The sequence below is a fragment of the Pongo pygmaeus genome, chromosome 1, assembly GCF_028885625.2.
Source record: "Pongo pygmaeus isolate AG05252 chromosome 1, NHGRI_mPonPyg2-v2.0_pri, whole genome shotgun sequence".
NCBI lineage: Eukaryota > Metazoa > Chordata > Mammalia > Primates > Hominidae > Pongo > Pongo pygmaeus.
This window is the reverse complement of record NC_072373.2, coordinates 167,041,287-167,058,992: the sequence shown is the minus strand read 5'-3', so window position 1 is coordinate 167,058,992 and position 17,706 is coordinate 167,041,287.

Here is a 17,706-nt window from a genome sequence, read left to right as displayed (position 1 = left end):
CAGTGGGGTTGCTTTATATTTAGAAAATAAAAGAATTATTATCTTTGGCCTTTCTGGAAAAAAAAACTTTGGGGACGTTACATTTTCTTCAGAGATAGAATAATAAATTTCTGGAGAAAACATCATTTTTGTCATAACTGTATTTTGCAAAGATTATAAGATTATTCCAGAGTATTATCAGAATAAATCAGAAATGAGTGTAACAGGGCTTGAAATTCTAGTTTTCAGGGTAAACACAGTAATAATTTCCAAATTATAAACTAATGAAGTCTTCCAAATTGTCAGAAACAATGAAAATCAGTTTTAGGTATACATTCTAATAGTGAAATAAATTGATTTTTTTAAACTGTAACTAAATTTGGAAATTAAATACTACCCACTATACCCTGATGCTTAAAACTCCTTAAAGAAGTCAAATAATACTGCTTGCTAGACCTAGCCTATTGGACTCTAGGCTCATTAACATTAAAAAATATATAATTTAGTATTTAGAGTGACAGGTATATTACTCAATTAATTTTTTGGTAATAAAATACCATTCGGTGAAGAAAGCAAGGCAAATATCAGTAATCAAGGTGAAATAGAAAGAAAGGTAGAAAGAAAACTATAAACAGTAATGTAATTAACATATTTGCAGTTGTGATTATTTTGGTAACTTTATCACATTTTCGGTCAAGTTAAAACACCTTAGCAAAAATTATTAGGTTGAATTGTCTACAATTTTTATTTTTCTGTAGGTCAAAAAAATGATCAAATGTCAGCTATTTCGAATAGTTCGAACTGCTGGCCACAGTGGCTCACATCTTTGGTCCTAGCTACTCAGGAAGCTAAAGTGGGAGGATCACTTGAGCACAGGCATATGAGGCTGCAGTAAGCTATGAAGGTGCCACTCCAACCTGGGTGACAGAGCAAGACCCTGTCTGTAAAAAATAATAATAATAAATAATAAATAAGCTTTCTTTCGGCCTTAGCACCATCCTCTTGGAAACCTCCGCTCCATGAGAGCCAAGTAGAGGAAGAAGCAAATGTGCAGGCTGAAGCTCAAAAGATGAGGCACAGGTGTCCAAGTAAACCGCTAGCTTGTGCACCCATAGAGGCCCCAGGAGCAGAAACATGGAGTGCCAGAGGCTGGGGATGTCGGTATAAGTTGTTGGACAACATGCTACTGTCTAGAATTTGTCTCTCAAAGGACCTAGAAGTTCCATCACCATCTGATCACCAAGACCACCTCTGAGAGACCCACCTTGCTCATACCAAAACAGTCCCTGTTGGTCATTTACCCTGGACCTGTAACATTCTGGGCTCATTTCTGTGTTCATTTGTGGCCAAGTGTAACAAGCATACAGTAAATCACCTCTTCTGCTGTCTTAGTTGAAGAATCAAAAAAATAAAAAAATAAAAAATAAAAATAAATTGTTAAGGAATAAATAGTTCAAACGAGTATCTTATAATCCTCAGTACATTTTAACTAGGTAAATTAAAACACTGTATTCATTTTTATACAGGAAAATGGGTAGATCCTGCGACTGCTTTATGCCAGATTATCATGGGAGAATCAACAACAGAACTAGAAGTATGGACCATTAGAATAACAGGATTATTAGTTACATTAATTCATCAAGTGCCTACCATGGGCCAGGAAAAATTGGAGTGAGGGAGCAGTGTCACATACTTTACAGAGAGTCGGACATTTAAAGTTTGCCGAGGAGAGTTTAACCTTGGAAAGGCACAAGGAAAAGAAATAAGGCTACCTTTATTTTATTTTTTTTTAATTTTTGCTTTTACTTCGATTGTCAAAGTGAAGTATTTGTTTTCTATTAAACAGAAACTGGTTTAATAAATATGTGTTGACTTAATAAGTTATATATGAATTCCCCAGCAAAGCCAGGCTTAGGCAGTAGTTTCATATGCTAATATGAACAACCAAAGCACTTTCTGTCAGGGACTTAAGACTGAGTGAAGTTTAATGAATTGACATTGCGGCAAACTATTCACTTTAATAACAAGTCTGATCATTCTTCTTCCTTGCCTGTCTTGTTCAACAGTACAACCCAGTCTTAGTCCATTCATGCTGCTATAACAAAATATCTTAGATTGGGTAATTAGTAAACAACAGAAATTTATTCCTCAAATTTCTGGAGGCTAGGAAATCGAAATCAAAGATCAAGGCCCCAGCAGATATGATGTCTGGTGAAGGCTTGTTCTCTGCCTCATAACAGAGCGTTGCTGCTGCGTCCTCACAGAGCAGAAAGCAGAGGGCACAAGAAATGAACACTGTGTCCTCACATGGCTGATGAGATGGAAGTGCCTAGCAGCCTGAAGCCTTTTTCATAAGGGCATTAATCCCCTTCACAAGGGAGGAGCCCTCGTGACTTAATCACTTCCCAAAGGCCTCACCTCTTAATACCATCATCTTGGGGTTTAAGTTCCAACATATGAATTTTGGAGGGACACATATATTCAAACCTTAGCCATCCCTATTCTGGCAAATAATAAGCCCTCAATAAATATTTGTTGTATGAACAAATTAGCTGGTGCTTGGTCCTCAAATATAGTATAATAATTTCTGCCAAAAAAATAAGTTCACAATGTTTATTACTACTTATAAACTTTTCAACAAACAGTAAAAATCACCATAAATTCATTAATTCTGACATCTTCCCCTGCCAAATAGTACCATTATCTCTCAATTGGATTTTTAAATTTAATTTTTTTATTTTTATTTTTTTATTTTTTTTTTCCTTAATTTATTAATTTTGAGACAGAGTCTCACTGTATTATCCAGGCTGGAGTCAGTGGTATGATCTCGGCTCACTGCAACCTCTGCCTCCCAGCTTCAAGCGATTCTCCTGCCTCAGCCTCCCAAGTAGCTGGGATTACAGGCATGCACCACCACACCTGGCTAATTTTTGTACTTTTAGTAGAGATGGGGTTTCACCATGTTGTCCACACTGGTCTTGAACTCCTGGCCTCAAGTGATCTACCTGCCTCAGTCTCCCAAAGTGCTGGGATTACAGGCATGAGCCACCATGCCCAGCCTTTTTTTCTTTTTTTAAAGATGGGGTTTCACCATGTTGCCCAGGCTAGTCAAGAACTCCTGGCCTCCCAAAGTGCTACCACGAGCCAAACAAAATCTATATAAAGTGTCAACTAACAAAATATTTTAAGCATTTAAATATTTTGTTGAAACATTTTAATTCTTATGTAATTTATATGTACACCTTTTATACTAGAAATGTAATCAGAACTGCATGTATATAAAAACTCTGTTTCCTTTTTTGCCTATAATATAGTACTGTATCGCTAGTTCAAAAAGTTGCTATAAGAATTAATGAATTATGAAAGAAAGAAATTTTAAGTATAAAAGAGCCTATTCTAAGTGAAAACATTATTATAACAATCCTAACTCCTTATCTAATTATAATGCAAAGAACCATTTTACAAGGCAACTTGTAAGCTTCAAAATAGTCTGATTAAAAAAATGTTTTAGACTATATATTAGGCAAAAGAGAAAATCTAATTTTAGTGTTATTAAATGATTGAAAATAAAAGCACTCTCAATACAAGTATTCCAACTGCCAGAGTTCTATAGGCCAGATAATAATTTTAAATAATAGTTACATTGTTAATTGTTGAAATAATATGTAATAGTCTTTTTTCTCCTCAATCATTAAAATCTTATATAATATTCTAATAATAATTTGTCACTAAGACAGGTATTTTTCTAAGTAATGTATCACCAAACCACATTTTGTTTCTAGTGTCATCTGCTGAAATCAATCCATGTTATAAAATGACACATTGGCTAAAAACTTGATAAACTTTGGAATGAAGTTCACTGACATGCTACTAAAAATAGACCCATCTTAATTTTTTCAACAAATTTAATAGGAACATGGTGATAGAAGTACATTAGGATAATAGAAATTCACCCTACATTAGTTTTTAATGAATCTTAGATATCACAATTCTTTCATATTCCAAAATTTAATTAGTCTTCAAAAATAATAACTACCATTTCTTGAGCTCTTACAACATGCAAGATACTGTGCTAATAACTTTACATACTTCACAGAGTCTTCCAAACAACCTTATGCAATGCTGTACATAATAATTAGTGTCCCCATTGTACAGAAATGGAAACTGAGACTCAGAAGGTTAAGAAATTTGTTGTAAATATTAGATAAATAATAGAAGAGCTGGGATTTGAATACATCAGGTGTATCTGATTCCAAAACCTGTGCTGTTAACCAATATGACGTATTACCCATGTAATTTTAAGAAAACAAAGTCCCGGTCTGGTGCAGTGGCTCATGCCTGTAATTCCAGCACTTTGGAAGGCCTAGGTGGGAGAATTACTTGAGGTCAGGAGTTTGAAACCAGCCTGGACAACATGGGGAAACCCCGTCTCTACTGAAAATACAAAAAAAATTAGCCAGGCGTGCTGGTGCGCACCTGTAGTCCCAGCTAGTAGGGAGGCTAAGGCAGGAAGATCACTTGAACCCGGGAGGCAGAGGTTGCAGTGAGCCGAGATCGTGCCACTACATGCCAGCCTGAGCGATAGTGTGAGACACTGTTTCAAAAAAATAACAGACAAAAGATAGGAAAAAGAAAACAAAGTCCTAAATATAGGGGAATGGAAAGTCAACAAAGTAGAAATATAAAATTAGGTAAGATACGGAAAAAAAAGAAAAAGATGTTGTTAATTGTTAAAGAGAGAAGGAAATATAAACCATGGTAAGATTCTCAAAAGTATATTTACAAAATAAGATAAATGAATTTTCATTTTTAATAAATCATTTTCTTTTGGCAATATTTGAAGATGATTGCAGAGAATGATTCTTTTCAGAGTTTGTTGATTAACACATTTTTCATTCTAGATTAAAAATTCAAGGTTTTTTAATCATCTTGTTTATTTACACCTGTGTAGTGGTTTCACTAAATAATGTACATACTTTTTAATAAGCATTTGATAACAAGAATCAAATATTTGTGAGGAAATGAAGTATACTTATTTAAGCTTCACATCATCATTTCTCCTCCATGGGAAATTAAGTTATTTTCACATGACCGAAAAAAATTCATGACACACAATCAAAAAACAACAAACAAGAGTCACATTTTATAAGGCAGCAATTATGTTCATGTGGTATCAGTATAATTGAAAGACAGAAGACATTTCATTCGTTAGTAACACAGAATTTCTTCTAGTGGGTTTCCTGGAGCTCATTAGATATTCCCTGGCTGATTCTCCTAAGTAATTAGATTTTAACAGGATTTTCAACAGATCAGAGCAATCTCTGTGGGTGCCAATAGAAGAGTCCCCCTCTGGCCTTACCAGCAGGGCAGAGCAGATAATATCCAGACTGGGAGTTAACAGGACAATTACTGGCCTCTTTTAAATGAGTTACATTAATGCACTTAAGCTAAATGGCTCTGCATATGATTAAATAGTAACATTTGCAAAATATGAAATCACAATATGCAATCAAGTTTTGTTGTTTTAATTTCCTCAAAGAAGGATTTCAATTGTTTACATAAATACCTTTAAATATTGTATATTAAACATTTTTAGGATATACTAATAGAAAGTTGGAAACCATTCCTCTCACTTAGGAGCCCTAAAATATACTGACCTTCAGGATGCCATTTCTGGCTGAGATGGAGTAACTAAAAAAATCAGATAAATATATGAAATAATATTTTTCAGACATTAGATAACAGCCCATACAGGATAATGATCTCTGAGAGGAAAGGAAAGAAATGAGATGGTTTTCCTGAGTTGAGAGAAAAAGTGGAGAAGTTAGGCAAGCCAAGGTGGCTGGAATTCACCAGACAAATAGGAGACAGTATCAAAGCACCAAAGGAAAAGAACCGGAAGATCTGTGGAGGGTCCCCCTTAAGTCTTAAGCTTGGTGTTGATCAGCACATGCATGTGAGGCAACCACTCAAAGGTGGAAAAAGAACCACTTTTCCAGGAGCAGGTCAAATAATTTTCAGAGCTCACAGAGGCCTGGGAATAGTTCACATTCTCAACAGCCAGAGTTAAAAATGAACACCTCAGAATATATAAGGCAATAGGCAGATATTGTCTCAGTAGTTGGGGCAAATTAGTCCTAAACTAAAAGTTGCTCTGGTCCTACCTAACAAAACCTAAGACAAACGTCAAAAGTATGAACCTATTTTTAAATTATTTGAATACTCTAACATAAAGCTCAAAAATATTTAGGAATACAAAAGAATCCACCACCAAACAATGTAAATTTCACAATGTCTAGCCCCAAATTCACAAAATCATGAAAGTAGCCAGAAAATATGACTTAAAATCATTAGAAAAAAATCAATCAATAGAAGCAGACCAAGAAATTGCCAAGATTAGAAATTAGGAAAAAGGAACATTAAAACAATGATTATAAATATATTTCATATTATAAAAAAGAGAGGAAAGCATAAGCATGGTAAAAAGAGACATGGTAGATATAAAAATAACCTAAGTCAAACTTCTGAAGATGAAAAATATAATGTCTTAGGTAAAGAAAAAAAAACCATGTAGAATTAAAAATAGTTTAATACTGCAGACAAAAAAAAAATGTACAGAACATCATTGAGCTGTGTGACAATTTTAAGCAGCCTAATATATGAGTAATTGAAGTCCCAAAAGGAGAAGAGAGAGTGGAAGGGAAGAGAAAAGCAGTTTGAAGAAACAATGACCCCAAAATTTTTAATTTTGATTAAAACAACACAACCATGAAACATGAAAAAAGCTGTACAAAGGCATATCAGTAATTAAATAGCCTAAAATACACTGAATTTAAGTGAATTTTGAAAATATTTTAAATGTCTCCAGCAAAAAACAAAATACAGTTGGTCCTCAAACAATGTGAGTTTGAACTGAGTGGATCCACTTATCACAATAATTTTTGCAATAAGTATAGTCAGCCCTCCATACCAGCCAGTTCCAAATTCACAACCAAACACAGATTGAAAATACAGTATTGGAGGGATGCAAATCCCACATGTAAAGAGGGCCAACTTTGCATATCCACGAGTTCTGCAGGACCGATGGCTGGACTGGAGTATGAGCAGATTTTGGTATCCACAAGTGGTCCTGGAACCAATTCCCCACAGATACTACGGAACGACTAAACGGCCTAGACCTGATCCAAAGTCAGTTTTGTGCTTTGTTCCTATGACGTTGTCCCATAATATTTTCTTTTCTTTTCTTTTCTTTTTTTTTTTTTTTTGGAGACAGTTTCACTCTTGTTGCCAAGGCTGAAGTGCAATGGCACCAACTCAGCTCACCGCAACCTCCGCCTCCTGGGTTCAAGCGATTCTCCTGCCTCAGCCTTCCGAGTAGCTGGGATTACAGGCATGCACCACCATGTCCAGCTAATTTTTTGTATTTTCAGTAGATGTGGGGCTTCTCCATGGTGGTCAGGCTGGTCTTGAACTCCTGACCTCAGGTGATCCACCTGCCTCGGCCTCCCAAAGGCATAAGCCACCATGCCCGGCCAGCCCATAATATTTTCTAGTAAGAATTTTCAACCTAATACACTTAATTTTGCCACTGAGTATAAGAGATTTCAGAAATTTTTAATGAATTATACCCTTTATTTATAGACCTTATAAAATGATGTTTCCTGTTCTTCTTATAATAGTAGTACTTAGCCTCAGACGTCAAAACATTACTATAAAATATCAAATTAGGCCCCTGTCTGTGCAGAGGCAGAAGCCTGAACCGGACAAATAAGTACTGTGAGCATTACCTCTATGCCTTAATTGGCTCTTATTCACTTGGACATAGGGAATAAGATGAGTAACAGAATCTTCCTACTTATTAGGCCCTCATAAAATCATTATAACTAGTTCAGGTATTCATGATCCAGAAAGAAATGGAATCTGTGCATATAGGGTCTTACAAAGAGGTGGTAACCAGCTGCAACTTTTCTTTCATGAGACTCAAACTAGAGGCTTAGATTCAGTCATAAGAAAAAGCTTCCTGACATTGGAATGGATTAAAGACAAAAATAGTGGAATTTTCTGAAAATTTCAAATTCTGTTTCTGGTTGGTTGGTTTGTGAGACAGGGTCTCACTCTGTCACCCAGACTGAAATGCAGTGGCACAATACAGGGCTCATGCAGCCTCGACCTCCTGGGCTCAAGTGATCCTCCCGCCTCAGTCTCCTGTGTTGCTGTGACTACAGGTGCCTGCCACATGGCTGGTTAATTTTTTTTTTTAAATTTTTTATAGAGATAAGGTCTCTCTATAAAAGAGACCTTTTATGTGTTGCCTAGGTGGGTCTCAAACTGCTGGGCTCATGTAGTTCTCCTACCTCGGCCTCCCAAAGTGCTGGGTTCACAGGTGTAAGTCACCACGCCCAGCCCAGTTTCTGTTTTGACTTGATGGTTTGGATATAATCCTAGTAAAATCGGATGTACACCCAACCTGCCTTTTCTACAAGTGTGAACATTTGATTGGTTGAAATGATACCTAAATGTCTTAGGTTGAGCCACAACAAGCTCCACTAATTTTCAACAGTAAAGCTTAGGCATGTCTGTAGCCCAAAAAAATGTGAGAATATTCAGATCACCTTTCTGTGTTGAATTTCATCTCCTCATTTCTATTTGTTCGTCTACAAGTTTATTTCTGTAATTCTATTTTTCCTTATGGAGATTTCAAATGTCTATATCTTGCTTTATTTAATTGAAGTATTCCAGACACCTTAGGTTGGAACAGAACTTTTTCTATCTAATTATACTTCAGGGGCATTTAGGGAACTTGTTATTTAAAAGAAATCATTTTCTGATTTTTTTTTTTTTTGGAAACAGGGTTTTACTTCTGTTTCCCAGGCTGGAGTACAGTGGGACGGGTCTGCATGCCACAGTTCACTGTGGCCTTAACTTTCAGGACTCAGGTGATTCTCCCATCTCAGCCTCCTGAATAGCTGTGACTACAGGCGTATGCCACCAAGCCTCACTAATTTTTTGTATTTCTTTGTAGAGGTGTTGCCCAGGCTGGTCTCGAACTCCTGGGCTCAAGCAACCTACCCACTTTGGCCTCCCAAAGGGCTGAAATGACAGGCGTGAGCCACCCTGCCTGGCCTATTTTCTGAATTTTTTGGTCTAAATCTGATTTTTAGATATCAAATTTGCTTAATACAAGGTACACGACCAGGCACGGTGGCTCACGCCTGTAATCCCAGCACTTTAAGAGGCCAATGCAGGCAAATCACTTGAGGTCAGCAGTTTGAGACCAGCCTGGCTAACATGGTAAAACCCCATTTCTACTAAAAATACAAAAATTAGCCGGGCGTGGTGGCACACCCTTGTAATCCCAGCTACTTGGGAGGCTGAGGTGCAAGGATCACTTGAACCCCGGGAGGTAGAAGTTGCAGTGAGCCAAGATCGTGCCACTGCACTCCAGCCTGGGCAACGGAGTGAAACTCCATCTCAAAACAAAACAAAACAAAAAAAACAAGGTACACAAAACCAAATTGTTAAAGTATATTTGCAGACCTGGATGAAAGATGATACTTTTGTATAATTTGCTAAGTACTACCCATGGACAATGGAAATTGTAGTATCACAAAATACATAGAGATAACGAAGCAAACAATGAGTTTTAGAAAATGAGTTGAGATAACCTGGCCAAGTAGATTATATAAATCACACTGAGACCCACATGAAATCAGCATTTGCAAAGCACCTCAAGGATGTCAAACAACTGGCCTGAATTAGACTCTAATTCCCCTTTCATTGTCCCTCTTTGAGAGTTTTCAGGCCTGTTTTACACAATGAACTTGAAAGACATTGGTAACAGGCATATTTATAGATTTGATTGGTCCAGTGGGCATTTGAGTATGTCCTTCTAAAACATAAAGCATTGAAAGAAAGGAAAGACAAGAGTAATACACACGAAAGAGGGTAAAGGATAATATACTCCCATGGTTAATTGTGTGCTTTTTGAATTACCAGAAAGTAGAATTAAAACCTAAGAGTTGTAGCCACAGGAGGACAAAGTTAGGCCCAATATAAGACTAAACTTTCTAATAGTCTAAGCCAAACAAAAATCAAAGGCCAAGTTTCTCATCACTCTAAGTGTGTAAACATAGACTGACCATTTGGCAGGGATTTTGTAGATTAGATTCAAATGTTGTATTGGTGATTGAATTAGAAAACATTTAAAAACCTAATCTTGGCCGGGCACGGTGGCTCATGCCTGTAATCCCAGCGCTTTGGGAGGCCGAGGCAGGCAGATCACTTGAGCTCAGGAGTTCAAGACCAGCCTGGCCAAGATGGTGAAACCCATCTCTACTAAAAATACAAAAATTAGCTGGGCATGGTGGTGCGTGACAGTAGTCCAAGCTACTCGGGAGGCTGAGGAAGGAGAATTGCTTAAACCCAGGAGGTGGAAGTTGCAGTGAGCCGAGATGTGCCACTGCACTCCAGTCTGGGAGACAGGACAAGACTCCATCTCAAAAAAACAAAAACAAAAACATAATCTTAAAGCAGGCACAGTGGTGCATTCCTGTAGTCCCAGTTGCTCAGGAGGTTGAGGAAGAAAGATTGCTTGGGCCAGGAGTTTGAGGTTGCAGTACACTATAATCGAACCTGTGAATAGCCACCACACTCCAGCCTGGGCAACATAATGAGACCTCATCTCTGAAAAAAACAAAACAAAAACCTTAATCTTTAAGTCTTTCTAAATGTTCAGATAATCCAACTCTATGATCCTAAATGCCCTGGTGGTCAGAGAAGGGGCTTCCTTTGCCTCAACTTTCTCCATAGGAAAAATATCTACCCCCTTCTTGCATATAGAAAATATTGGACTGTAAGGAGGAAACCTAGGGTAGTTCTGGCTCCATCACTAATTTGTTGGGTGACTTTGAACAAGTCACTTAATATTTCTTGGTTTTGTTACCTGCAAGTGTGGCCTGGGGACTCTAAAGACATGTCACAAGAGTTATGCTATTTTATAGACTTTGCTTCTTCAAGACTCCAACTCTTAGCTGTATGTCCGCCCAACACCTTGCTAGAACAACCAACCAAGATTCTGTTTGTGACATTCAGAAAAATGCAAACTCTCTAGCATTATAATTTCATGTTGCTGATGTGGGAAATCTTATGGTCATAACTGACTTCTATCTGTTAGCTCCACCCATATTTATTCATGGTGGCCAATCACAGAGAAAGGTCCTGAACACTACTCTGTTTATCAATGACCTTCACAGACCAGCTCAAACATTTCATTTTCAGATTGTTTTACCAAACAGTTTCACATTCCTGATAAGAGTCATATTGCCCCTGTTCTGAAGAAAAGCTTCATGCTATAATCATTTAAAAAGAGCAAGCAAATAGATAAGCTCCAAGTTCTTCAAGTTTTTAGAACTTACTTGCTATTACAATATTCTAAAATATTAGTTGTATCATTTACTGCTGCTTCCAAAATAAATATAGAGAGAATATTACCGAGAGACATGTTAACTGAATCACTCTGAAGAAAATGCTAAATATGGCACAGAAAAATGAGTAAAACTAATTCTTTTCTTGCAGCAACTCATCAAAATTGACTGTCCAGTCATTTGCCTATACCTAACCCTAAGTTGCTAAGTTCAGAAGCAATCTCACTAAAATGAGAAAACACTTCCACTGGCTTAATTTTCTCTGTCCAATGTTCACATTATGATATTCCTTTGCAGTACAATTGGAGATGGACTATTGCAGATTTCTTCTCTTAAACTTTCATGCATTTGATTTAAAAAAAAAAAAAATTGGCCAGGCATGGTGGCTTACACCTGTAATCCCAGCACTTTGGGAGAACAAGGCAGGAGGAACCCTTGAGCCCAGGAGTTCAAGACCAGCCTGGGCAACATAGTGAGACCTTGGTCTCTATAAAAAAATTTTAAAATTTGTAAAATTAGCTGGGAGTGGTGTTGTGTGCCTGTAGTCTCAGCTACTTGGGAGGCTGAGGTGGAAGGATTGCCTGAGCCCAGGAGGTTGAGGATGCAATGAGCTGAGATCATGTCACTGCACTCCAGCCTGGGTGACAGAGTTAGACCCTGTCTCAAAAAAAAAAAACAAAAACAAAAAACTCTACTACAAAAAAAAATCATCAAAATAAACTAAACTCTAATTTCTTACCAGAGGATCGGTCTGTTGCGAAATCTAGTAGCTAAATGTTTTAAGTCATTTTGGGAAAATCAGCATTCCTTGTTGTGCAATGTCTACTTCATGCTGTCCTCTGCCTCCAGAAAATTTTTCTTAAGGGAGTGAGACCATAATCAAGCATTACCCAACTTCCTATCTGCCACTGAGAAATGCTCAGGTAAGAGAAAAAGAACTAAGAGTGGCTAAATAGTAAGAAAAGCCTGCCCTCAGTAACTATTAGATTCAAAAGTGAATAAAAATAATGCCATAGGTATGGCACTTTAAACATTTCAATGTGTTAATGTCCATGATTTCACTCGATATACTAGTAACCTTATCAGGTGGCATAAAGTATGGGCCCTCATTTATAGAAAGGGCAAATGAGACAAAGCACTTGCCTTGTCACACAATGAGCTTGCCATGGGCTGAATTTTGTTCCCCAACTCCATACCCAAATTCATATTTTGAAGCCTTAACCTCCAATGTGACTGTATTTGGAGATAGGGCCTCCAAGGAGGTAATTCAGGTTAAATGAGGTCATAAAGCTGGGGTCCTGATACCATACAATTAGTGTCCTTATCAGAAGAGATGCCCTCTCTGTCTCTCTGCATCACACACACAGAAGAGGCCATGTGAGCATACAGTGAGATGGTGGCCACCTAGAAGGCAGAAAGGGAGGCCTCGCGAGAAACTCACCGTGCTGGCACCTTGATCTTGGACTTCCAGCCACCAGATCTTTGAGGAAATAAATGTCTGTTGTTTAAAGCTACCCAGGCTATGGTATTTTGTTATAGCAACCTAAGTTGAGTGAAACAGAGCTAATGATCATAAAATTTCTAAAACCCAAGCCTCTTGACTCTTTGTCTTCATTTACATCAGTGTAATGTAATGGCCAGCACTGAACTCCTGAGAATGATCACATAAACTTCATGTAATTTTTTCTGAACCTATCATTGTGGCTGCCCCAAAAGCTGTTGTTTTTTCATCTTCCATCAAGTAACAGAAGGACTGCTGTCATAAAGATACCCTTCCAAGGGGAGAAATGGAAGCATCATCATAAATGTGTAACATATCTGGTGTATTTCTCTGTAGTGATGAACTTTTGAATGAATTCATTTCTTAAAATATTCCACTTGTTATTGGGAAATGATTTTTTAACTTGTGTCTAATATTTTCTTCATATGAGGAGATAGGTCTCTCTCTACCCACTTTACTCATTCAAACCTAACTAGTAACTTTTGTAAAGAATAACTGAGAATGCTCCACTTGGCTCAACTGTTCTTTCTCCTGAGATGAGCTTGTCCACAGAAAACATAAATTCTTTGCTTTTCCATGTTATAAATCCTACTGGGCTGGCCTTCCACGTATGCAAGTTGGGACCTTGTAGGTTAGTGTATCTAACGCCAGGTTTCTGTTAGAAAGCCCATTTGGCTCCCACACAAAGCCAACTCAGCCTGTATCCATAACAAAGGTGGTATTTTGGCCTCAGTATTTACTTTTTTTTAAAAAAATTTCTTGAATTATTCAGAAAGAAGAAAAGCAGGGAATTATTTAATGCAGATCCCTTTAGAGACCACCAGTGTAACTGCAGGACAAACCTCTCTATTCTATTATCTCTACCATTTGAGAGGCCAGGAGAAAACATGAACCTTAATGGAGATGGAATTATCCTTGCAATGACTGCAGTAAATGTTTGTTGAAGGGGGAAAAAATGGAAAGAGAAGATATACCATATATACCTAGTTTTAATGGAAAGCCTATTTCTGCCATATACATTAGAGAAATTGTTTAAGAACAGTTCATCCATGTGAAAATATTAGCACTGTAATTCTGTCAAGGTCAGTAAGACCTAGTGATTTGCTGAGATATCACCTTCATTTCACCAGGTAAATAAAGGCTCCTTTTTTCAATGTGTCCTATCCAAGAAGGCACTCCACAGCAACAGTTAAATTATGAATACAGCACATATGTTCCATACCATATCATTTACAGCACAATTTAGCATAGACATAATGCTTTGTAACAAACTACAATACCATTCACAAAATGCATTTAAATAGCATAATTTAGTTCATTAAATTCAGTCATTTACAGTAAATCAAAATCATCATCGGAATTGAAGAGAGTACACAGTTGTTTGTTTGAATAGTTAAGCTAGGTAAGTCAATTTCTTTTTGAAGGTCAAGGACAGAGTTGTTTCCATTTTCTGTTATAAAAAAGATACAGCTGGTGTCAAAAGATAATTTACTGTCATTTCAAAACGATCAACCCTCTTTTTTTCCCTCCCCAGTCTCTCTCTCCTGGTTGCATATCAGATCACTGTCACTCCTAAAATAGATTCAACTCCCTGAAAATATCTTATATGCCACCTAACTAGAATGTATGTACAAATTTTACAAAATCTCAACTGTACAATTTCTTTACATTTTTAATCAAGATGTGTACATTTGGTCCCAGGAAAGCTTCAAATGTTAGATCACAGTGTCTGTAATCAACTGCATATCTGTCTATTTTTCATACCATATGGGAAGCCCCTTGTGGGTAGGAGCCTTGTCAACCATATTTAGATCCCTACAACCCAGCACAGTGTCTGTTGACTGAATTCCTTGAAAGCAAGGAATGGTTCTTTTTTCAGTAATTTTTATTCCTCATGGCCCCAACCACACGCCTCACACATACTCAGTAAATATTTGTTGATTTAAAAATCTTGTTGGAGGGGCTTACCTTGGGATATATTTCATAAGCACACAAAAAGAATGTGTGTTTTGAATTGTCTTAGTAAACCAGTGCCTGCAATAACATAGCAAAGTAAGAAAAGAGAAAACAGACTTTGGTATTGAGCGCAAAGCATTCAACCTGATCTCATAGTTTCACAGTCCAGTGTACTCTGCGCAGAACCATACTCCATGTGGACTAAACTACATTTTACACAGTTCTTTCTCTTAGCCTTTTCCTGGAGTGCTTTCACCACAAACCCAACAATAATCAACAGTACAAGGCTTTACGTGCTAGTTCAGCTGCTTTAAAGCCAACATAATCTAGGCAGCATTCTACACTCAGCCTTTATCCAGGCATTTGATAACCTGATGTGTGCCTGGTACTGGGCACTGAATAAACCACAGAGGAGATAGACTCTAGTAAGATCTGAAGTGTGTCCTCAAGCCGCTTAGAATCTAGAGTAACACACTGTCAATAATGCACTGTCGTGTGGTAAGCACAGCATCTGAGGAAAGAAAGCACAAGGTGCCCAAAGAGAGAGAACAGTATTTTGATCAAAAAAAGGTACCAGGCCAGATGCAGTGGCTCACACCTGTAATCCCAGCACTTTGGGAGGCCGAGGCGGGTGGATCACTTGAGGTCAGGAGTTCTAGACCAGCCTGGCCAACATGGTGAAACCCCATCTCTGCTAAAAATACAAAAATTAGCCTGGCGTGATGGCACATGCCTGTAGTCCTAGCTACTCAGGAGGCTGAGGCAGGAGAATTGCTTGAACCCAGGAGGTGTAGGTTGCTATGAGCTAAGATGCATCACTGCACTCCAGCCTGGGCAACAGAGTTAGATTTTGTCTCAAAAAAAAAAAAAAAAAAGGTACCACTTCTCTCTACTTGGCACAATCCCCTCCCCTGCATATGAAGAACTAGTTCCATTATCCGAACTTTTTTTTTTTTTTAGAGACAGGGTTTCACTCTGTCTTCCAACTAGAGTGCAGGGGTGCAATCACAGTTTACTGCAGCCTCAGACTCCTGGACAGCTCATTTTAGAGGGCCGTTGATACACTGGACGTGGTAAAGGAAAGCTGCCAGGAGAAAGGATTATCTTTTCCCTTCCTCAAAGAGAAGGGAAAATTGAGAAGAATGTAAGAATATTAGGGAAAATAAATTTTTTGAAAAGATTGAAAATAACTGTTCTTGAAAGTTTCTGAGTATTCCTGGGGTGGGTATTGATGGTTTAAAGAACCATGTCAAGTCTATTACCATGAACAGACTCTAATTGTGTTAAATCCCACATTGAGAGTGTCAATAACTCCACAGAGCCCAAGAAATAAAATACAAACTCTTTCTTAGGCTGTGTTAAAGACCTCTGTAATCTGGCTTCAGTCTTGTGTCTCTTTGTTACGGAGACTATATCCATTTCCCCTTCTTCTGTTAGTAATAAAAATTTTAGCTGGAAACATGGGTCTCCCAGAAAAAAGACTATGCTATCCAGTTCCCCTGAAGCTAGGTGAGGCGATATGACCATGCTGAGGCTAATGGGATGCAAGTGAAAAGGTCATGTGGCAGCTTCTGGGAACCTTGAGGTCATGGGTGCACACCTCAACCTGTTGATTGGGACAAGAATGTCATGACTGAAGTTCCATCCTGGACTATGATGACAAGGGCCACACCCTAGGGATGGCAAAGCAGAAAATGAGAAGGAACTGTGTCCCTGAGGACTTCATGGAACACAGCCACCATATCAGTCATGGATGGACTATCCCCAAATTTTGAACTGGAAGGCAAATTATTTTCTATCTTATTTCAGCCACTATATTTGGAGACTCTTTGCAAATTGAGACCACTCTCAAGCAATAGCCTCAGTATAACTACCTCCCTTTCCTCCAGATCCTCCCCTAGTGGCCTGCTATGACAGGCACTGTGCTAAACCCCTCAACAGCACATCTCATTTAATCCTCACAAATACCTGGTTAGGTAGCAAATATTATTAGCACCATTTCACAGATGAAGAAATTGCGACTTAGAAAGATGAATTTACTTGCTAACTAGAGGCAAAGCCAGTTTTTTTAGCCCCGGCAGTTTGTCCCCAGAGGCTATATCTGAATCTCTGTGCTCTGAATCTCTATGCTATATCATCTGCCTCACAGAGCTACTTTCCCCATTCCATGTCTTTACTCATGTTATTTCCTCGGCACCTAAAATGACTTTCTACCTTCCCCATGTCCTTTCCTTCCTAGATGCACCACCTTCTGCATAAAGGCCCTGATGCAGAATAGAAAGAAATCCCTCCTCAATGAGTCCATTGTACCTTAACTATGCCTCAGTTACGTCACTTTGCATATTCTGCCTTCCAATCTCGTTAGCTATCTTAATGTGTCAGTTTTCCTCAATATATTTTAAGTTCCTTGAGGGCAAGAAACATTTTATCTGTCCTTGTGTTTTCCATAGTGCCTAACAGTAAAATTCAATAAATCTTACTTGACTTGCTAAAAACTAAGTTCTTGGCCTGGTGTGGTGGCTCACACCTGTAATCCCAGCACTTTGGGAGGCTGAGGTGAGCAGATCTCTTGAGCCCAGGAGTTCAAGACCAGACTGGGCAACATGACAAAATCCTGTTTCTACAAAAAAATACAAAAATTAGCCGGGTGAGGTGGCGGCGCTCACCTGTAGTTCCAACTACTCAGGAGGCTGAGGTGGGAGGATCACTGAGCCCGGGTAGTTCGAGGCTGCAGTGAGCCGTGATTACACCACTGCACTCCATCCTGGGCAGCAGAATGAGACCCTGTCTCAAAAAAAGAAATAAAAGGTTCTGATTGGAAGATAGGAGTTTTTGACTATTTTATAA